We start from the raw sequence: 23925 nt of genomic DNA, 5'->3' as shown, positions 1-23925 counted from the left end.
CTAGGGGTGGTGTATAATGGAAGTAATTTAATATTTTCGTATATTTTTGGTCTTCCACTTTTAGGTGAAAGATCCAAAACGTGGAATTTAGAATCATCTAAAAAAGTTTTATAGAACATTTTATAAGGTTCATTTTTCAAGAATCTCATCCATTGAATTTTCAGCCAAGAGACAGATTCGCCCGCGGTATTTTTTACTCTTTTTGTTATTGATTCTTCTAGTGTCTTCGTTGAAATAAAATCTGGCTGCGACATTCGTTTTATCGAAAATGGCTTTCTCCTTCTACACTTTTCTATCAATTTATAATAATGCTCAGGGTTGTATAAGTAAGTTGCTTTTTTTATTTTCATTTCTATCAAACCGAAATCACGGTCATTCGGTAGAAAGGAATGACCCGATACCAAAAATTTGTCGTCTACCGTTTCAATATTATTATTATTTAACTGAGCAATTTTCATTCATGTCAATGCTACTTTAATGTTACGATTTTGGCTTGAACAGGCATCACTGTAAGCTATTACGTGTTTTTGAGTAGTTATAATATCCTCCATATGCGCTAAAATGCATGATGCTACTTGTGCACCTCTTGCAGCTGTAGTTTCGTCCCATACTTACATCTTGACATTGTCATTATGGAAATTATGGAAACCCAAGTTGTATACGTACATATTTCGCTTATAATAGGTTAACGAAACAGACAGTTTAGGGTACGGAAGTGCTTTTTGCAAATCAAATGAGAATCCATAGTATTCGCTGGAATTTTCTTTTGCTTTTTTCTGGTTCTCTGCAAGACAGTTCCTAGCTTGTTCGGCATTTTGTAAATGTACATAATGACTTTCTCTAAGATGTAATTTCTCTTCCTCATTATTGCATGCTTCGATTTTTCCATTCAGTAAATCGCATTTTTGGCATGTGTCTTTTCGAGGACCATGGAAATTTAACATGGCATACGGGTATACTTCGCCGCCAACTTACGCGTGCAGCGGGCGTTTTTTCGTGAATGGTGCGGAAGTTAATTATTCAGAAAAACCGCAGTAAATCGAAAACTACTTTGTTTTTATGAACGAAACTTTTTTTATTTTACACTTAAATGTATACTGTATGATTATTTAACAAAAAAAAAAAAACGATATTTTTACGAAATCACAAAAATAAACGATTTTTAAAATTTTACAATGTATTCAAAAATATTTTTTCATGACAAGTACAAATAGAACTGATAATACGTTAATAGTTCTTTATAGTATGGTACCGTTCAAAGCATTTTCCTCTGTGAAGAGGAACACGGCAGAAGCTACATATTAAACACGTTTCACTTCGCACTTTTTTGGCTGCGCACACACGGCATTGTCTTTGTGGATTTTTCTTCTTCCCAGCAGCAACAATTTTCTCCAATACGTGTTTGCGCTTATCCATGGATAATCATCCAGAAGGGTCGCGTTTTGATATCATTTGCTCTGGTTCTTCAGTGCTGATTTCAGATAATTCATCAATAACCCAATGTCGTGCAAAAATTTCTTGTATCTTATTTTTTGCGTCTTTGTCGAATTGTATACTACATATGCATTGAAAAATGCACAATTCATCATGTATATAGCTAAGCGCTTTGTCCACTTCACTGTTTTACGCAAAATACTATAGTAGGTCAAATACTGATCGGTCCGATCTACTCCTTTCATGTACTTGTTGTAGTCGATCAAAGCATTTGGCTTTATAATTGTTTGTCTCTTGATACGATCAACATTACTACTTTCTTTCATTTCCGCGGAATGGATTGAAGAGATGATACTGACTTCTTTCTTGGATTTTCAAACTTGTACCAATATATCATTTTTTCTTCGAAAGATTGTTTCTCCTTTTTTCAAATTAGTTTTTTTCAGGCACTCTGGTAGACCTCTATTCTTCCTAATTGCTCCGCAAATTCATATTTTTTTTGTAAAAAGGCTTCCGTGTTATCGATGCTATTGTAATTATTCATATACAAATGGTGCCAAACATCAGTATATGGCGAAACTACTGTGCGTATCGTTTCGATCAACCGTAATCCTTGAGCTGCATAAACTTTAAAATTGCAAATATAACCTGTGTCACTTTCAGACAATATTCGTATGAGTATGCCGTATTTTATAGTTTTTCCAACATTGTAAATTCTAAAAAACAATCGTCCTCTCCAAGGTATTATACCCTCATCTAACGATACTTGTTTCGGTTTGTAAATGTTATTGAATTTTTCAACAAAATAATTTAATATAGGCCTGACTGAATAAATAATGATATACTACCTAAAATTTTTTTTATGCGGTGGACAGGGACCGCATAAAAAAGTCAGACTTAGAAAATACATCAATGATTTATGAAATAGATGAGAGAATGCTTTCAATTAAATTAAATAATTAAATTAGATCTGAAGAAATTGTAAAAATATTTAATTCTTCATTGTACATATACATGGAGAAGTTTTCAAATTATTCATTAAATAGTTTGGTGCCAAAACGCGCATCTTCTTGTGATGAATTGGTTCAAAGTCACTTTCGTCGTTTGAAGATAGGATTTCAATTGATTTGCTTTTGGTACCATAAAGTCAGTGATGAATTTTTGTAACGACGGTCGACTTAGTCAATTGCTTGTAAACGTCACGATAGTGAGACATGCATGATCTCAGCTCTTTTTGGAATTTTAAGCATCTTTCCACATTGGTATCTATTTTAAGAAAATGCGTTTCCAATTTTTTAGAAATCTGGATCCCTGCATATATTTTATCTGCTGTAATAGATTCCGGTTCTTCTTGTCCATTTTCATAATCTATCAAACTATTGATAATGTCACCATTGGCAGTTTGATCCTCAATCATCTCGTCCAGGTCATTTTCGCCGAAAGTATCAAAGCCTTCTCCGCCGACGTTATGTGCGAGCGCACTAATTTCAAATAATAACATTGACGCGTTTTCGGTAACGTTCCGATTAATTACACATTCAGACCAGATCGCTTTCCAGCACGAATTTAATGTGTGTTGTTTGATTTGTCCAATTGCTGCAATAATATGGTTTATGCAGTCTAAAATTGAGAATTTTTTCCAAACTTCAGTCAGGTTTAATTTATCGTTCTCTAGCTTTTTCAAAATGTAGTTGAAAGTTAATTTGATATAATGTTTCTTAAAATTTGCGATTATGCCCTGATCCAGTGGTTGTATAAGGCTAGTCGTATTTGGTGGTAAAAACACTATTTGTACATTAGGATGTACTATACGGGGATGACCGGGTGAATTATCCACAATTAGTAACACTTTAAACGGAAAACCCATCTCTTCTATGTATTTTTCAACTTCTGGTACAAAAGAATCGTTGAACCATGTTGCAAATACAGCTGATGTGACTCATGTTTTTTTATTGGCCATGAAGTGTACTGGATATTCAGATAAATTTATGCCTTTTAGCGCACGTGGATGTAAAGCTTTATTTATAATAAGTGGTGTTAACATCTTTGCACCAGAGGAAGAAGTGTGATCCTTTGCCGCTTTAAAACCACTTGCAGTTTTCTCTGATTTCGCAATGAATGTTCGGCTGGGCATCTTTTTCCAGAATAACCCAATCTCATCTTCATTAAATACTTGATCTGGACAATATCCACCATCATCAATGATTTCCGCTAATACTTTGCGATATTCAGCTGTTTCATCGGCGGACGCTACCTCGCCTTGTATCTTCACATTGTGAAGTGCGTATCGTTGTAAAAATCCAGCAAACCAGCCATTGCTCGCAGAAAATTTCACGTTTCGTAAACAGGATGACGAACTTAGTTCTAAATCCTTCAGTTGGTTGAAATACTGTCTAGCTTTTTCTTGAATTAATTCTTTGTGAACGGGGATTCATTTTTTAGTTAAATCTTTAACCCACAACTTTTCCGTTTTCTCTGTTACAATATTTCTCGAATATGATGCTTTTTTAATACTGTCGTGTGTTGCACTATTAAAAGATTCATATATTTTACTTGCAGGTTTGTGTATAGCTCTGATCGTGGATTCACCTAATTTAAATTCGTTAGAAACAGCTGTGGATCCTTTACCATCTGCTAGTCTATTTAATATTAGAATTTTTGTTTCTAATGGAATTGTCTGTCTTTTTACTTTCTTTTGGCTATAATTATTCATTTTAAGGGAGTACTTATGTCTAAAAATAAAATAAAAATCATAAAAACTACATATAAATAGAAACAAAAGTAACTAATTTATTTACCTTTAATCTCACTATAAGATGAATCCTTAATTACGTGAATCGTGGATAAAACTCTGAATTCGAAGCGTATACTGTTCGCGCGTCGAGCAACAATATGTACGTAACTGATTCTGCCTTGTCAGGAGATTATTTAAAACAAATGAACAGAGCATCGCGAAGTCCAGATATATCCTTGTCAAGGAGACCACGTAATCAGAGTTCGTCCATACATGTATATGTACATTGACAGGAAACATTAAACTGGTGCTAATGCCGCTAAGATTCATATATCGCATAAAAATAAATCGCACAAAACCAATCGCATAAAAAAGGACCGCATAAAACCAGGTTTTACTGTAATCGTCTCGGGCGTCTTTACGAACTTATCCCATGAAAATAATAAGCCCCAAAAATGTCTTCATCTCCGGAATCGTAATATCTCCCCATTTCATACTTTTGAGAGATATTTTGAACTGATTCATATTTTGATAATATCTGTTTGATTCCACGATTAAATATGCAAAGAAGTCGTTGCCTATAAATAACTTCACTGCATCAGCTATGGATTCAGGAACATTAGCCATGTGAGTTATCCCAGGATGACTCAAAAACTCTTCAAGATCTGGAGGATTATCAATCGATGACCATTCATCTGCTTCTTCATCAGAAGTTGTTTCAGAACTACTAGAAATTCTTCTTCGGATGAACACTCGAGAACGTGGAATAATGTCATCATCGTCTCTTTCTTTGATATCTTGACTTTCAGAATTACTATTATACGAAAAGTCCGATAATCTGTCAGCGCATATTTCTTCATCACTATCTTTGTCACAACGGCTCATTTTATCAATTTTGTAATCAATAATAAAAAACCAAGCTTCAAATTGACAAAACACGACTTGTACGTTCTGGAGCTAGGAATTCGATTGAAGACGAAATAACTCAACAAAAGACTGAGTAACTCGACAATCATAACATGTGGGAAGAAAAATGCAAAGCGTTGCCTAGCAACGCAACACACGCATATAATGTCACACATACATATAATTATACGTATTTAGTATGTGATTTGTGATTTGTGGTGGTTAGCAGGTATCCACCACAAATCTACTAAATACGTATTTTTACGTGACCCACGCTCCAGTGACAGACTGCAAAAAACGTAAAAGTACGTTGCCCGCATGCCAAGTGTTAAGTTAAATTCAGTATTAAATATTTTCCTGTAGATCCATTCTTTAACGAAGGATTGGTTATTTTCCTCACATTTCTCTACATATAGGCTATACATTTTACGAATATCTAGGTCAGGACTCAAATATTTTCGACCAGGAGTGTGACGAGCTCTGGTGTAGTGGCTCTCATATGTTGGGAAACTTAAAATATGTTCTCGTACAGCTTTTATCTTAATTTTATCTGTTTTTCGTAAAGATCCAGGCATCTTCCCACGACGATCAGTTTCAGGTATTTCAGCATTGAGAGCACGAGTTAACCGCCCTACAGAAATTTTATAGGTGTTTAAAAAAAAGTTCCTGCAAACCGACACTACTTCTGACTTATTATTTTTTGACAGAAAATACTTGTAGCTGCATTTTCTCATAGGTCTTTCAAAAGTTCTGGGCCGCCTTTGTTTTATTAATCGTTGATGAACTGCAGTACACAGATATAGATTCTGGGTTTCAAAATCTTTTAGTTTCCAGAAATTATAAAAATTAGATTTTTTTTTCATTATATTCTACGCGATCTAAACATTTTTTGAGCAAAAGTTCCTTATTTTCAAAAATTTTGGCACTTACAAGTTTTGATTTGTTTGTCGTATATTCTTCGCCATGATTTCTCTTAATTTTTCTGATATTCTGTGCGTAACTATTTTCATTTCTTGCCCGTTTTCTTTTCTTATCTTTTTCTATCTGCACCATTTCTGGGGTTTCTAAATTTACAGTGAAGTCTTGGTATGATTCATCTGAAGATGATAATTGTCTTATTCTTTTCTATTTCTTGGAAGTATTACGTGGTCGTATAATATCTGCAGATCACATCATAATAATATTATCCGAATAATAATTAATATATTCACATAATAAGTACGTTGTCATTAACTTACCTGAACCGCTAAATACTTGACACAGTGCTAAAATATCTAAATTATTTGCCACCAATAATTAGTTCCGAAGAGTCCAACTGAATTATATTGTGACATAAACCGGAATGAATTGGCGTTTTCGTTATCATTTATTTTACCAGCTTACTATGTAGTTCAGAAACGCGTTGAAGAGGGCCACGCGCCATTTTCAAGTTATATTTATATGTAATTTCTTCAAATTTTTGACTTAGACCACTTTCATAATTAACACTAAATGAATTCCGTATAACGTTGAAATTACATCCACTATCTAAAGGTTCATTTTTGACGATATAGTAAAAATTACATTAAATACATATAGTTTAAGACAGCCTCTGTAAACCAAAAACTGACTGCCGTATCTAGATGGCATCACCCGCTGTAAACTAATAAATGACTGCCGTGTATAAACGGCGTCAGCCTCCATGGGCCAAAAAGTGACTGTCGTATATAGACGACGTCAGCCGCTGTGATGCATCAAGTGACAGCCGTATATAGATGGTACCCGTCGCCAAGGATTGAAAGTTGTTAAGTTCTGTATATTCGTTTCCAAGAGGATTTTTTGAGCAAGTAGGAGGTGCTAGGTTTTGTTGCGAGGTCTGTTTGGCTGTTACTTGTACATAGGTTCTGTTATTTTTGTATAGTTTTGCGAAGTGTCTATTTTTGAATTTTATTTGGATATTTTTTTTTTATTTATTTGAATATGGTTATTGTTAGTTTCAGATAGAGTTTTTCATCTTAGTGGAGGAAATGTTTTGTGTTGTAATTGTTTACGTATCAAACAGCCTTTATAACTTGCTGGATGATTACCTTGGCAATTAAAGCACTTTACATTTACTAGTTTACTTTGTTGTGGGCAAAATGTAGTTAAGTGATGCACATTTAACACAAGCAGGTAACTTATTGCAGTAATTCTTCATATGACCGTAGGTTTGGCAGTGATGGCATTGAGGTATGTCACGTTTTGGTCTTGGCGGTACGTATTTAATTAATGTGTTGAGTAATTTTTGTATGCTGTATATGTCCTTGTTATTATTATTTGGTTTAAGTTCAATAGCAAATAGAGGTAGTGACTGTTTAGTATCACATTTGACTATATTATTAATCGAGATAACAATGTGTTTGTGTTGTTTGAGTTCGTCAAAGATTTTTTGTAAAATTGTTTTTGGGTGAATTCCACGTAGAATTACCTTGTAACTTCTTTCAACTTTAAGTTAATAGGTGTGAAAATTTGCGTTTTTGCTTTTTAACGCGTTTATTATTTTCCTATAATTATTCGAAGATGATAACTGAACTTTTGTCTGACTATTTTTGAGTTGCTTTAAAGTAAAATTGTTGTTATCTGCTTGTTGCTCAAGTAATTCTATCAGCGGTTCAATGACTTGAGCCTGAATGTAAATAGGAGGAGGTTTATTTTCTTCATTTGTTTTGGTATTACCTGTTGGTGTAACATCAGTTTTAGAGAGGATACTATATGAGTTGTGTGTAGGTGTATTTTGTAGTCACATTTCGGATTAATGGAACGTGCGTGAATTTGTCATCTGCGTTTGTATTAGATTTCCTCTTTTTTTTTAGTAAATAAAGACTGAGCTCGGTAGATTGAAGCATTAGTAGACATGTCGATATTCTCTACTTTGTTATTTGATGTGTTCCGTATGGAGCAGATGTTTCTTAATTTTGAAATTTTTAGCTTTATTGGTGGCATATTTGAGCCAGCAGCCATACGATGTACGCTTACTGTCTCACCGCGCTGAGATAATACAAGAGATCATTAATGTACACTATAAGAACTGTAAACAATTTGCGAGCAATAGGAAATACATCTATCCCGTATCAAGTTAATGAGCAGACTCTAAAAACAATTAAAAATCAAATTACTTCACTTTTATTTAGATTCAAATTATTTTCTTTCTTTATATTTTTATCATTAAAAAAAATTAAATAATAATTTGCACTCAAAATTACAGGAGTAAAGAAATATGAGACATCTTATATTTCAGTAAAGAATTTATATATCAGTACTTATATATCTTATATATAAGATATATAAGATATATAAGATATATTAGTTATATATATAGTAAATATATCTTAAATATATCTTCGTAGCGGAGCTAACGGAATACGAAAGATTAAATAAGTGGTCAAATTTTGAGGGAAATGCTTTGGATAAATTAGTAGAATTGTCTAATTTTTTTCGAGTAAAATTTCCTATTATAGTCATTTTATCGATTATTGCGGATGAATCTTTCATGGTAACCTAACACTCATTAATTTCTGGAATTAGGATAAACCACTATAAAAACTATTGTTTACGACTGTATAAGTTTGCTGTATGATGCTCAAACAAATCCTAAGATATTGTTTTCTTTGGTTATCTTCAAGAGGCTAAGTCATTCTTTTCTCTCATGCCTTAACACTACCAACAGTTGTTATATATACTTATTTCTACCAAACCGGTCATTTTAACTGGTCTGATATTTAGTTGTCAAAATATAAAAATTCAAAGAAAAGTTTTAAAGAAAATAAAATATATTTTATTCTAATATTGCAAGTACATAATATATACATCTATTTACATAAAAGGTAGTACTATTATTTGTTTTTTATTTAGGTTTAGTTATTATTTGGATCACCACAATTTTTGCATAAAGAAATTTTTTTCAATGTACATTTATCACAAACATGTTTTTTACAGCCAGCACATATATTCATAGTTTTATTTTCATTATAAAAACCTATTTGGCAAGTTTTTTATATATTAAAACTCTCGGGGCTCTTCAAGAGGTCATTCAAATTTTCCAATTCAGATGAATCTTTATACTCTGTACTAAGTTTTTCTGCTAATTGAAACAAAGTTGATGACTTTCTTGTTTCGTCCTTTCCCAAATATAGGAATCCATTTATTATAAATTTACTTTGGAGATCAGATGCTAACCAAAATTTTATTCCGAACTTATCGGGTTTGTTCGGCATATACTGCGTGAATTGGCATTTCGCTTTGCTTGGGAATAGTTGTTCGTCGATTGTAATGTTTTGTCCTAGTACGTAACAATTCTGGCTATTTTCAATGAATGAATACCAAACATTTGAAATTAATGCAAATTTATCCGTTTGCAATCGTATACTCCGTTCATTTCTTTTATCGAAGCGGATAAATTTTAAAATATCCGTAAACTCCTTTCTACTCATAGTTTTCGAAAAAAAACGCTGGTTCCCACTTTTTAGACCATAAATAAGATAATTTCAAATTCTTAGCTTCATAAGTACCACGTGCATATAAAATTACAAGAAAAGCGTAAAACTTTTCTTGAGATAGATCCCATTTTTCACCAAGAACTCTAAAAGCTTCTAGTTTTATGCATGTTCTAATATAATCCATCATTCGTCGATTAATTATAAAAAAAAAAAAGTACTACTTACAGTGCCTTTCATTATGCTTATTTTTGCATATGCTGTGGGTCCAATTACTGCTTTGAAAATGCTATTTATTGCTCTCCTTTTTGGAGTGGATCCAGCTTTTATTTTTGTCCATATAGTTCCATCAGGAGCAATTTCAGTTTGTTGACGGTCATTCTCATCCGAAGAAGACGATAACCTCAAAAGTTTTCTCGATCTATGTACATTCAAGATGTTCTCTTCTTCACTATTGCTGTCTGAGTAAACACACTTCTTCTGATTGATCCTCTGAAATATCTGCTGGTTCAATCTCAGGGTCAAAATCACCTTGGTCGATATTGGAAAAGTCTTCTCTTATATTTGTTATATTCTCTAAAATTTTAAGTATTTTCGGACGTCTCGGCACTTTTAGGGTAAAGTTTCTGGATAAAAATATTCTAAATATATTTTCCCTTATTATAATAAAAATATTCACAATTTACTTACATTTCAAGCTACGATAACTATAAATTGAAAGAAATATATTCAGCACAATTGTCCACAATACTGAAAGTATTTCAACCGTATACAACAACTGCCAATAAAAAAATGACTGAATACTGTACTGAGTGTAGGTATTTCAACTGTATACAACAGATACCAATAAGAAAATAAAAAAATATCACAAATCATAAAAAAGTATCACACAGAAACATTAAAAATACCAACCGGTCAAAATGACCGATCGGTATATATAGGTATATCACATATTGTATATCAGAAAAATTGAAGTGAACGATCAAAATAATTTATAATATATGTTAAATATATGAATTTAGTAGAAGTCATGACATTATTATAAAATATTAAATAAAATTTCAAGACAAAATCTTGTGAACAATTAATATAATTGGTCATTTTGACCAGTCGGTAGCTCTAGTATTAAAATGGTTGAAGTTAGTTTTTTTAACAACGCTACATATAATACGAATTTGGGTAATGAAATGACAGGGTTTTCAATTCGCTTGCAACCTTTTCCCAACGACAATTAGTTCTCGATATTGTCTTTTGTTACGCATTGGTTTCCTATAATACATTCTATCATTCTCACTCGCTCAGTTCATATTACTCACATCTCAAAATAAATGCCAGTTCCTTTCGTTACTTTCTTTTCTTTCTTCGATGACGCATTAACCTCTTAACCCGCAACTACGGGCATAGCCCATAGTACGATGATCGGGCCAAATATAAATATTAGCGGCGACGCCCTCTTGAAATTATAAATATTTATGGAATATTTGATAAGTAATTACAACCTGATGCAATAGTTGTGGTAGATGCAAGTACTACAAAAAGTTTATTTATACAAAAATCAGTAATACGAAATTAATAATCTGCAATGGTGTGATACAATTCGAAACATTCTGGTATATGTACGGGAACTTTGCACTTCTTACACACTCACGTTGTTTCTCTACGTTTTTTATTTTTTTGGCAGATTCTACAAGGTTTTAACGGTCTTAATTTTGATGTTGTTGGGTCAATGTCTTTTGGAAAATGAGCCCAATGCTTCGCGTGCAGTCTTTCTGGCATATCTCCAGAAGATAATTGTCCTCGTTCTCTATAATTTTTTCTAAACCTTTCTTGGCAATGCTCATTATTGCTGAAGTGTCAATACTTCCATAACTACCGAAATCGGTTTCTTGGTATTGTATTCCCAAAAATAGGTGAATGTAATCCAGGATGAGTAGACCAATAATCATCTTGTTTTGGCTTTTTTATTATTCCCATTAGGATAACAAGCCCCAAAAAATTTTTTCATTTCTACAACATTTGTATCAACCCAAGTTTTATTATTTGTTGATGCATTGTTCTTATCATTATTCTGCTGATTATGATATAAGTTTGTTTGTGTGACAAATAAATTAAATAAATTGTCCCCAATGAACAATTCCACAGTTGATAATATGTCTGGTGTGCATGGTACCTATAACCCAGACTGTTCCAGGCAAGCATGAAAGTCAGGTTTAAAATCAACTTCTGACCAATCATTTGCCACAGAATTCTCTTCATCACTTTCAGATTCATTAATTATTGATCTTCCTTTATTTTCGAATTGTCTCACAATTACATCTCTCCCACTGTCCAAATCACTTTCACTATCAGAGCAATTATCCTCTTTTGATAACAGATCAGCAAATATTTTCTCATCGTAGAGCATTTTGAAGGGTATTTTAAAACTTGTACCAAAATTAACGGAAGTTTCCGATATTTGAAGACAGTGAAAGACAGTCTCAAACTAACAAAACAAGCGTCCTCAAAAAAGATTTCCATAAAAGACAGTCTGGTGAATTGGGAGGGGAAAACAGTTGAAACCAATGTTCCCTGATCGTCAAATGTTGCTTTGCAATAGTATGTCTACCCATACAAACGTCGATATGAAGCATCATAGTTGGCGAAAATAAGTCACGCGTACGTGACAACGGCCGATAACCGTTGGCGAGCAAAAGTCACGCCAGCGTGACAGCGGCAGGCAAAGTGTTAATACTCTCTTTCTAAAAATCTCTCTGTCTATAGTTTCTTCTTCACTTATATTATTTCTTTCTAGATCTTTCTTCACCTCTTGAATCCAGCTAGTTGTTGCCTTTTTCTCCCAAAGGTACGTAAGTATCGTTTTTGTTAATCTGGAATCATCCATTCTGTAAATATGGCCAAAAAATTGCAGTCTTCTTTTTCTTATCGTTTCTGTTATGCCTTCTATGTTCCTGTATATTTCATCATTAGATCTTAATTTCCATACTTCTGTTGTTTTCATTGGACCTAAAATTTTCCTCATGATTCTCCTTTCTAGTATTTTCTAGATATCTAGTTTATCTAATCTATAATTTAGTACCAAACATTCACTCGCGTATAAGCTTTCCGATTTCACTACTGTAGTGTAGTGCCTTATTTTAACACATTGTACGCCGGTGGCATCTGAGACATTTAAAGACTGAGCGTCGGCACGAACGTATTTCGTTTCCGTAAAGTAAACGATTGCCTGTTTGTTTATGTGCATAAACTGGTAATGGTCACATTTTCTTATCCATTTTAAATGCAAAGAAATGCGTTTCACAATGCTTACACGAAAAACTGATGACTCTATGGTAAAAATAATGTGTTCAACCGTCAATGTCAATGAGTCTAAGTCTCTAAAGTATTGTTAAATTATAGAAAAATTTGTAATTTCCTTTATATTTTATATACTAAAGCTACAGAAGTCTTATAAGCAATACGCAGCATAATGGCATCATAATTTGTATTTTAGGTACGTAATAGTAGGTTCGAGCTTGGATAATGATTCCAGTTTTTTTTTATCATGTCGATGTAAACGATTATATTTTCTTTTTGCAATTATATTTAACTTTTAATTAAAATTTAAATTAAAACAACTAATTATTTCTCAGTTATATACTTTTATATGTGTGGTTCTGTATATATATATATATATATATATATACATATAGGATACGATTTACATATACATATAGCATACGATTTTTATGGCGTATAGATCAAAAAATTAAACTGGATACTAAAGATATTTAAAAAGTTTATTAATAAGTGTCTAGATACAGAATAATAAAAACAATATTTAGTAAAATGAAAAAATAATAGAAACAGTGTAAATTTTATGTGTCTATGATAGGGAATCTATTATACATTTCCAAAGTTAACAAAAATTTCTTTTTAATTTGTCAAAATCTTTAGAACATAGCAGTAAAACTATATTTTAAACCGATAAGCGATTAAAAGTGCATAATATTTTTATGTTCCCTACAATGGAAGCAAAAATTTTTTTAAAGTTCTCCCTTTTTTAATAATTAGTAAAGTGCTACTATCCAATCTTTGATATTTATTTCTTCCACTTATGGTTGAGATGTAATCTGTGCTAGATAGAACACACCAGCGGTATAATTTTGTTTAATGACAAATGCATATAAAGTATATATATATAATATCTCGAATTGCTTTTGGGAGGTGATAAACGAAAATATGTTTCTCTGTGAACAAACTGATAAATCTTTATTTGTTAATTAATGCTTAGTTTCCAATTAGTCTTACCTATGAACAAAGAAACGACAATTTACGTTTATTATTCACACTGTTAAATTTTATTTAATATATTTTATAAATTTTCTTATAGTTCTCGTGTTACTTTTCTCTTCTACGTTATATTTCATACTGCCCGTTTCTCTTCCAAATCTTAACGGCTCGATTTGTAGGTCACAAAAGAAATTGTAAATAATAAAGGACAATGGAAGGGCGGGCTATGAAACGCGCGGCAAATCCATCTGAAGAAAGTATACTTTCTTTACATATATTCATCGATTATTTTATCAAAAATAGTTATTAATGTATACTTATTATTATATTACATTAGAACTCTACTAAATAATTAATTAAAGTTGAATTATTTAGACCAAAAAGAAAAATATCACAATGCAAACGGTGCCAAGCTTATGAACATATTAAAAAATACTGAAATCGAAATTCTGTCTGTGTCAAATGTGCACAAAAATATCTAACGACACAGTCCTCTGTTCTCAACAGGGTAAAGTAGACAACGTTAAGTGCATAAACTGTAACGGTAACTACCTGACAAATTATAAAGGATATGAAACCAAAAAATTGCTAGAATAAAAAATATTTCCAACACTTAGGATAAAAGAATTAGAAAATGCTGCTTTCAACCAATTTTATAAGGAACATCATTACAACAAAACAAACGCACGTATCAATAGGGATAACATTTCAACAATTGATCATATTGCACCAAGAAATCATACTAAACAAGTACAATTTCAAAAGACCATAATATAGGAAACATTGTATATTAAAGAATTATTAAAACAAACAATTAAAAACACTGGATCATAACAAAAATGATAATGGAGCAAAATTCTATTCTAAAGTAATAAATGCAACAAATAACCACAATGCTTCAAATTCTAACAAATGCACTGCTAAAATATAAGTAATTGGTATACAATTGAAATTAGCAATTTGGAATAGTAATGGTTAACAACGTAGAATTCAAGAAACCATACTGTTCTTATGTATTAGGTTGGCGCGAATGAAATGTCGGATTCTTAAGTGAATATATTAAACTGCATATTTTTTTCCAAAAGCTGTTTATTTTAATATTATATTAATTAAGCTGATTTAATAAAATCGAACAAATTTAATTAAAAAAGAGACAAATGACATGACTAAAAAAATCGACGGTAAAAAATCCAAATTCAGCACAGAAAATAAACTACTAATCTATAAAATAATCAAACCCATCTGGGCAAATGGGATATCACTATGGGGTACAGCAGCAAAAAGTCACATAGCCATAATAGAAGCCCAGCAGATTGTTGTACTACGCACAATCGTGAGTGCTCCATGATATATCAATGAAGAAATAAGGAAAGATATAAATATTTTTACGATACAAAAAAAGATAATTAAGGCAATTAATGTCTACAAAGGAAGAATGAAATATATATTAACCCGCTAGCCAACAATATTTATAGTCAATACATTTTGCGAAGACTCAAAATAAAATATTTTGGAGACTTTTGATTTATTATTTGTGATCCTATCGTCTCTTTGGAGATGATTGATTTTACGACGAACTTTCCATGCTAATAACAGACATCCATATCATTATACTCGAGTGCAAGAACTTGCCAGATAAACGGCATAACGGAGTTGAAGCTTGTCATATGCATGCAATGCAAGAAGACAATTTGTTTCCATCGAAAATATTATAAACTAATGAAACGACGTTCACGAGAGAAGAAGTTTTTAATATTCGTAACAATCATGTATGGACATAAGAAAATCCATACATAACTCAAACAGTCGCCTTTTAGCATCAGTTTGTATGCAATGTATGGGCAGACGTGTAGAATGGTATGTTATTGGGACCATATTGTTTATTATATTGGTTAAGTACAAATAGATTTTTGAATTTTTTGAGGAATGAATTAGTATATACTTTAAAAGACATGCTATTGTTTCTCATTCAAAACTTGCAGATGTGATTAAGTAATCATTTTTTTTATAGATGAATAGGTAGAGGAGGTTTCCAAATGTTTTCCCTTATAGAAGTAGTTTACTTCATATTATTATTACTACTATTATTACTATAATAATAATGTATAATATAATAATATAATAATAACTAATTATTCACTTATATAATATTATTAATATATAATTTATTTATAATATTAATATATATCATATATCACTAATTATTTTTGATAAAACATTCGACAAAATCTTATTTTTTGACGCAAATTTATATATTAGTTATTATATGTATCAATTTATTAATATAATTGATACATATAATATAAATTATGTATTATATGTATAAATTATATTTATTTTCTATGACGTCGTATCTAGCACAGATTATTGCGAAATACAAACCATTATCAAAGAAGTATATAAATATGAGAGTTCAAGTACTAATACTACTTACTTTAATCTATACGAATCCAATTGTTATGTTACACGTAAGAGGTAAATACCAAAACTTATCGATACAATAGGCGGATGATGGAGACTGTTCCCGCTTATGTTCGTAGTTCATATTTTGTCCATATATGTCGCTGAAATTACACGATTCAATCGAAATATGATGAATACCCTTAACGTCTGTCATTTATCTTTCTTTGTAATTACAATTACGTCCTTATAGGTATGGACTGTTACATCATTCTCTTAGTAATAATAATATTAACTCTAGTTGTGCTACACTTCAAGCACTTTGAACAGCTGTCATTTACACAGAATGAATAATTTTGTCTCCACAAAAATTCTGTATATTTTTTGAAGCTTTGAAAATAATAATCAGTAGATTTGAAAACGTCAAATTCTGACATTATAAAAAAAATTTATCATACAATGCACAAAAAGTGACTTTTTGCATTAAAAACCGAATATTTTTTTTAATTTTCAATATTTTTGAAAATATCTAGTTGCATAATTATGTTGAGATGAGTCTCTTTCAGAAAAAAATAAGTACTGAAATGATCGTTACAAAAAATACAATTATTTTGAGATACAAACGTAACTTATTTTGAGAAGGAAAAAGTACTCGATTAAATCAATTTTCATTATTATCTGCTTTTTCCATTCATTTGATTGAAATATCCATACATCAAAATTTCTACAAAAAGTTATAAAAGTACAAAATTACAATAAAAAAAATAATTAAATGTTTATTCATGACCGATGAAGTGAGCGCATAAGCAAACACAGTGCTTATCGCAAATTTGGTATCTACATGGGGGACATCCAATTTTGGTTTTCCTGTCTTTCAACGTGGACAAATCATACATCGGGATTGCTTTTTGTATATTACAACTTCAGAAAATTCGTCTGCATCCTACTCAGCATCAAGTTCGAATATGATCTTATTACCTAATTTTAAATCATTTCGAAGGAATGATATATTGAAATGTACTATAATCCTTACAAAGTAAATAATCCTTACAAAGATGATTATAGAGTTCTTTCAGATAAGACTGCGGAGAGATTGTAACATTTCTACTAGCATTTTTACATTTCAATAATATTTTGTCATTTATATTAGCCATATCCAACATCCCGAAGAAAATTCTTATAAGCCAACGATTAGTTTTTCTATTAACAGTGAATAAATGATATTACTTATCAAAAGAGTCGATTCCTCCTTTATTTTCATTATAATATTGTGTAATAGTTGGTTTTCCATCTTCATTGATTGGATCTGATTTTGAGTATGAACGAAACAAGATTAGAAAGTAATTTCTACCACACTTGTATATAAGATCACTTTATTTAAAAGATAAATGGGCTAAAAATTTTCGATAATAGAAAATCAAAAATTAATGCAGAACAACTTACTGTGTACACGGGTTGTAGTACACCATAGATTTTAAAGTTAAAGAAAACTTCAACTTTATTCGATTACAACTTAGCCACTGATACAACGCAGAATATTCTGACAATTGGCATATAAAGATACATATCCAACTGCAAATAAATGGTGGCACAATTCTTATTTACAAACATTTACTTGTTTTAAATTGAGCTTAAAGTTGGTCTAGGGTATCCTACATCCCAGGTATGGAATTAGAGTTAAATTCATTTAAATTCATTTGTTATATCATTGGAAAGCATATGAATTATTTGATTTGAATTGATTGAAACCCATGTTGTTTAACTGTTCTTCTGGATGACGATTGTTATCTTGGTTCTTTTTGCTTAATACTTCATATGGGCCTTCATATGAATTGTAGCGATATTTTTTAATCATGATTGTAGCGATATTCTTATTGCGTCATTTCACAAAAAAATAAACAGATGACGGTAAGTCTTTATGAATGAGTATATTCCTTTCTGTACTATACAACAGTATAGAAACTTTTCAAAGGAAAGCTTCTGTAGCTGTACAACAAAATTGGATGCATTAGTTACTGACCTTTTTTCAAAAAATTCATCCGGTAAACGAAGTGATGCTCCTAAACTAATTCCGTTAAAAATGCTTTCAGATCTTCTTTGATAGACGTTTGGATACCTAGGAGAACTAATGGTAGAATGTCTACCCAAGCTTCTGTCTTGTGACATTTAATGGAAGCTTTCAGTTGTCGATGAAATCTCTCGACGTTCCCGTTGTCTACTGAATAGTATAGTGTAGTTTTTAGGTGTATTGTATTAATCATGTTAACTCTAAACAAATATGATCCAAATTGCTTATCTTGGTCTGTGATTTCCCCTGATTTTCTGTATCTAAAAACTTCCAAAAAGTGTTTTAACTACGGTTTGTGAAGCAATATCATCGATAAGGAATGCTTTTGGTTACTTGATGAATCGATTAACGACGTCTTTCCAAAATCAGTAATGGACTGATTGTGTCGACGTGGATGTGATCGAAGAATTCGCTATTGTCGAAGACTTCGGCAATTAGTGCGAAAAAATGGCGTGAAATTTTAATTTTTTTATATGGAAAGAAGCCTTTTGCTTCTCTCGAATACTCGTCGTCAAAAAGTTGACGTATGAAGGATCGAGCCGTTTCAGCCGATAAATAGCAGAAGACTTCAGTGTTTGACTGTGAAAGATGCATTTTTCTGAGTAAGAGGTGTTTGACTCAAGAATATATAATAATTCTAGGTCGGTCTTCTGTTAGTTTTTGGCAGTCTATTTTTGCTGCGATTTCTTCTATGTGTGACTGTGTTAGCCATAGTGTTATTCTGTTCGTCGTCATGACGAATATTTGTTATCAATTGGCTGATGAATAGATAGACCAGGTCTAAATAATAGATCAAATCTGTTGTTGAAAATGTACTTCTTCCTGTCAGGTTTTGCACGAAATCCTCGATGTGAAGAACTGGAAATCTGCCTGATATGTATGATGCACCTTGTCATTTTCTCGAATTTTTGTCTTATCTCGCATTAAGTTGACTCAGTTCCAGGCGTTGCAGAAATCAATGCACGGGCAGTTCTGTCGTTGTTTTGATGTAATGGCTTGGAATTATACCTATGTGCAACAAAATCATAGAAAGGAATTAGGATTTTTATTTGATTCAATAATCTCTCTTTTTCTCCTATAACTTCTAACATTCTCTTAGGTAATAATTCATATAATATTTTATATCTTTAGGCGAAATCGCATTTCAAGTTTCTTCAATCACTATCTTCAATCACTATCTTCAACTCTGTAATCAAATTGAACTACTTACAATTTTTGTAGATGATACAAACTAGTAACTCCCGAACTCATATTTTTAATGTATGATAGTCAAGTCTGGAAATATTGCTGTCCAAGTCAAAACATGAATCTTCTTGCGTCCAAATTGTTTTTTACAGCTTTATTAATATGCGCTGATTATCATGTTGAAATATGAATTTCTCTCCACAAGCTGTCTAATAATACATTGATACTAACTCTTAGTATTTCATTCTTTTGTCGCACTTATTTTTCATAAAAACAGGAGGATAATTCCTCGAAAAAAAATGTAAACAAAAGCCGTTTTTACATATATGAAAATGTGTTAGTTTTGTTATATTGTCGCGAAGTATATATATATGTAAAGAAAGTATACTTTCTTGAGTTAGATTTGCCGCGCTTCTCATATCCCGCCCTTCGATTGACTTTTGTTATTTACAAGTCGAGCCGTTAAGATTTTTAAGAAAAACGGGCATTAGTAAATAGGACCTATGCACGAGAGATTACAGAGAAATTTTATAAAGATAATATATTAAATAAAATTTAAATAGTGTGAATAATAAACGTAAATTGTCGTTTCTTTGTTCACAGGTAAGACTGTAAATAGCAAATAATTATTAATTAACAAATGAAGATTTATTCCTTTGTTCACAGAGAAACATATATTTTCGTTTATCATCTCATCCAAAATAATAAAACATATTATAAAACAACTATTTTTGGTTTATAATGGCAAGAAAACTACAATTCGTATTTAAATGTGTGGCATCACCGAGCGACAGAAAAACAAATGTGATTGCTATAACCTCTATCACAACTGAGGACAAAGAAAGATATATATTACCAGAAAATGAAAAATTTGTAAGTAACCACAGCGAATTAATAAAAACGGAAAGCTATAAAAGAATGAAAAAAAGTCTCGATCAAAGAGGCCAAGAGAAAAAAATATGGATTAAATGCACACAGGAAATGGAGAGCACACATTTCGATGACAATGGCAATCTAATGTTTAATGATCTATACCTAGACGAAATAGTAGAAACAGACATAGTAGAACCCACACAAGAAAAAGAACACCAAATAGATTTAAAGAGTATATCGGAACAATTTATGATCGAAAAATTTCTATACAGACATTCAAATGCAGAACAATGGTTGGAGACATTTGAAAGGGAATGTCAAAGATTTGAAATTAAAAAAGATAACACAAAAATCGAAATCCTAAGATTATTCCTTGACAGGGCACGTTTAGACTAGCACTCAGCAACACTAACAGCGTTAACAATGGAAGCCAGTTGGAACGAATGGAAACAAAAATTCTTGAAATCATTTGCAGACAAGGGACGGAATGCAGGTATATACACTACATCCCACAGATATAAGGAAGGTTCACTGATAGAGTACGTTATGAGGAAAGAAAAGCTACTACTGGATATGGACAACAATATCGGTACGAAGACTCTGATAATGCTTATAGCAGCAGGATTACCAGAATTTATAAGAGATAAGATAGACAGAGAAAAGTGTCAAAACTCAACAGAACTATTACAGAAGATAAAGAAATGTGAAAATCTAGTAGGTAAGAACAATTTAAAAAAAAAGAAAGAAGAAAGACAAAATAATAACAAGAGATTTGAAGAAAAAAAACCATCTAAGCACTGTGAAAAATTAAACAAAGATATTAGATATCATTTAGAGGTCGCCTGTTGGTTTAAAAAAGAAAATAGAAAAGAAACTAGAATAAATAAGAGCAATTCGATGATAGAAGTAGACCTATGTGAGGAACAAAAAAACGAATAACCACACCATTGATCAAAGTAAAGATAGTATTAGAAGAGAAGTTAGAAGTAAACGGAACATATGACCCAGGTTCCCAAGTCTCTCTAATAAATTCGAGACTAGTCAAAGTAAAAAAAAAAGAGACAGAAGATAAAAATAAAATATTTTTAAAGACAGTCAATGGTCTGACACAAACAAAAAGTTTAGTAACCATTAAAATAAAAATTTTCGATAAAAAGGAATACGTTAATGTATTTATTGTAGAAAGAAATAACTTTGAAGATTTCATTGTTGGGTTAGATATGATAAAGAAATTCAAACTAACTCAAGATGAAAACTTACAGATATCTTAAAAGAGAGAAACACAGACAAAAAAAAATATAAATACATTAGATAGAAAGAAAGAAATAAAAGAAGTTAAAATAAATTTTAACGAACATGTGAATGAAGACGAATTTAGAGTGGATCTGAATCACTTGGACAATACAAAAAAACAAAGATAAAAAAACTTATAGAAAAATATAATTTTATATTTGCAAAAAACAAATATGATGTAGGCACCGTTTCGCACTACGAAGCTCGAATAGAATTACTGGTTGATAAATACTGCAGTAAGAGACCATATAAATGCACTATAGAAGATAAAAAAGAGATAGAAAATCAGGTAGCAAGATTATTAGAAAATAAATTAATCGAAGAATCTTATAGTCCATTTGCAGCACCAGTAACTCTGGCATTCAAAAAAGATGAAAACAAACGATCAAGATTGTGTATAGATTAACGCGAATTGAACAAGATAGTTACACCACAAGCTCAACCATTCCCATTAATAGAAGATTTAATACTAAAAACGAGAAACTGTAAATACTTCACCTCATAGATATAAATTCCGCTTTCTGGTTAATTCCATTACGTATTGAAGATAGACAGAAAACAGGATTCGTTATACAAAAGCTGTTGAGAAACTGTAAACTCAATTTGCACAAAAATAAGTTCTCGCCCCTTTTATAGTCAAGGCCATCTTCGGCCATCTTGATCGATGTATCGATCCAATGTATCGATTCCTGTCGAATTGAATAAACACTTCTTGTCTTACAGGAGAAAAAACAACGATACAGATTTGTTTAATTAATATCCCATGTGCATAATCCTGTTCCATCAGGTTATGTGGAGTATTGCCCAGGTGACGTGAAAATTAAATAAAAAGAACATAAAGAAAAACGTTGCGCGCAAAGGACAGCGTCGATATTTTTTACTTTTATGGTATCAGTGTGTGTTGAGACCGGAACACAAGGAGTGGGTGATCTAACCTCAAAAAGGACAATTTCTCGTTCATGTCGCGTAAAGTGTGAAATACGTGTGAAAAAAAAAAGAATTTTATTATTCTCATGGAATGATTCATTATTCGCTGTGAAAAAGGGGGAACTTCGTTACCGTCAAGGATGTCGAGCTCAAATCAAGTAACGCAACTAGTCGAGAAGCTGAAAGGAAAAGAAAATTTCCCAAGATGGAAATTTGCGATGCAAGCGTGACTGGAACACGACAACCTGTGGAGGTGCGTACTGGGAACTGAAAAGTACGTAGTTGATGAAAAAAGGACAACAAAGGCTAAGTCAAAACTCATCTTATCAGTAAACCCTATAAAGTATGCACATATTCAGGAGTATGCCACCGCAAAAGAGGTATGGGAAAAATTACAAACTACTTTCGAAGACTCGGGATTGACGCGGAAGGTCAACCTCTTGAGGACCTTAGTAACTACACAACTACAAAAATGCAAAGATGTTGAGGAATATGTAAACATAATAACAACTGCTCATAAACTTAATGGCGTAGGGTTCAAGGTACCAGACGAGTGGGTAGGAACGCTGCTTCTGGCAAGACTACCAGACGAATACCGCCCCATGATTATGGGTTTGGAAAATTCTGGGATAGCGATATCCGCAGACTCGATAAAGACAAAGTTGCTACAAGACGTCAAGGGAACAAAAAGCGTAAAGGGCGCGAGCAGCGACACAGCATTTTACACAGGCAGGACGAAAACGAAGTCGAAGGCTGTACGGTGCTTTCGGTGCAAATGCACAGGACACTTTACGAGTAAATGTAAAGTAAAGCTAACCGAACAACCAAATACAAGCGAACAAAATGAAAAGAAGACAGTGCCAACACAAAGTAAAGCGTATTGGGTTTTCCTATCGTCAACGGGAACGAACGGTGTAAACTGGTATGTCGACTCGTGTGCGTCAAACCATATTTCGGCGGTGGATGAGTGACTGAGAAACCAGAGGAAATGCTCAGTAGCGGAAGTTACTATGGCGAACAAACAAGGTATGTCAGCAAGGTCTACAGGGGACATGAGCCTGGAGGTTCCAACGAGTAACAGCGTACAAGAGATTACAGCGCGCAACGTGCTCTATGTACCAGAAAGCTCAGTTAACTTGCTGTCAGTAAGTTAAATGGTTAAAAAGGTTTATCTGTACTTTTTATCTGTACTTTTTTCTCCAAAAATCAACGAGATTCGTGATGAAGAGGGAAACAACCTAGGCACGATGTCGCTAGAAAGTGGAATATACAAGCTCGACATCGTAGCGGACAGGGGCTTCTTTGCGGCAGAATGACCGACGGCAAAACTCTGGCATAGGAGACTTGGCGACCTTCATTATCGAGGCGTATCAAAACTTAGTAAT

The 23925-nt window shown here is 32.2% G+C and overlaps 1 pseudogene; it reads right to left on the bottom strand.

The window, feature by feature from the left end:
- The window catches only part of LOC146872685 (uncharacterized), a 66817-nt pseudogene that overhangs the window by 21785 nt on the left and 21107 nt on the right, over positions 1-23925 (bottom strand).

This window comes from Vespa mandarinia, chromosome 11, assembly GCF_050613455.1.
Source record: "Vespa mandarinia isolate Hongniang chromosome 11, ASM5061345v1, whole genome shotgun sequence".
In the NCBI taxonomy this organism is placed as follows: domain Eukaryota; kingdom Metazoa; phylum Arthropoda; class Insecta; order Hymenoptera; family Vespidae; genus Vespa; species Vespa mandarinia.
Note: the sequence above shows the minus strand (reverse complement) of the source record. Positions and strands in the feature narration are given on the sequence as shown.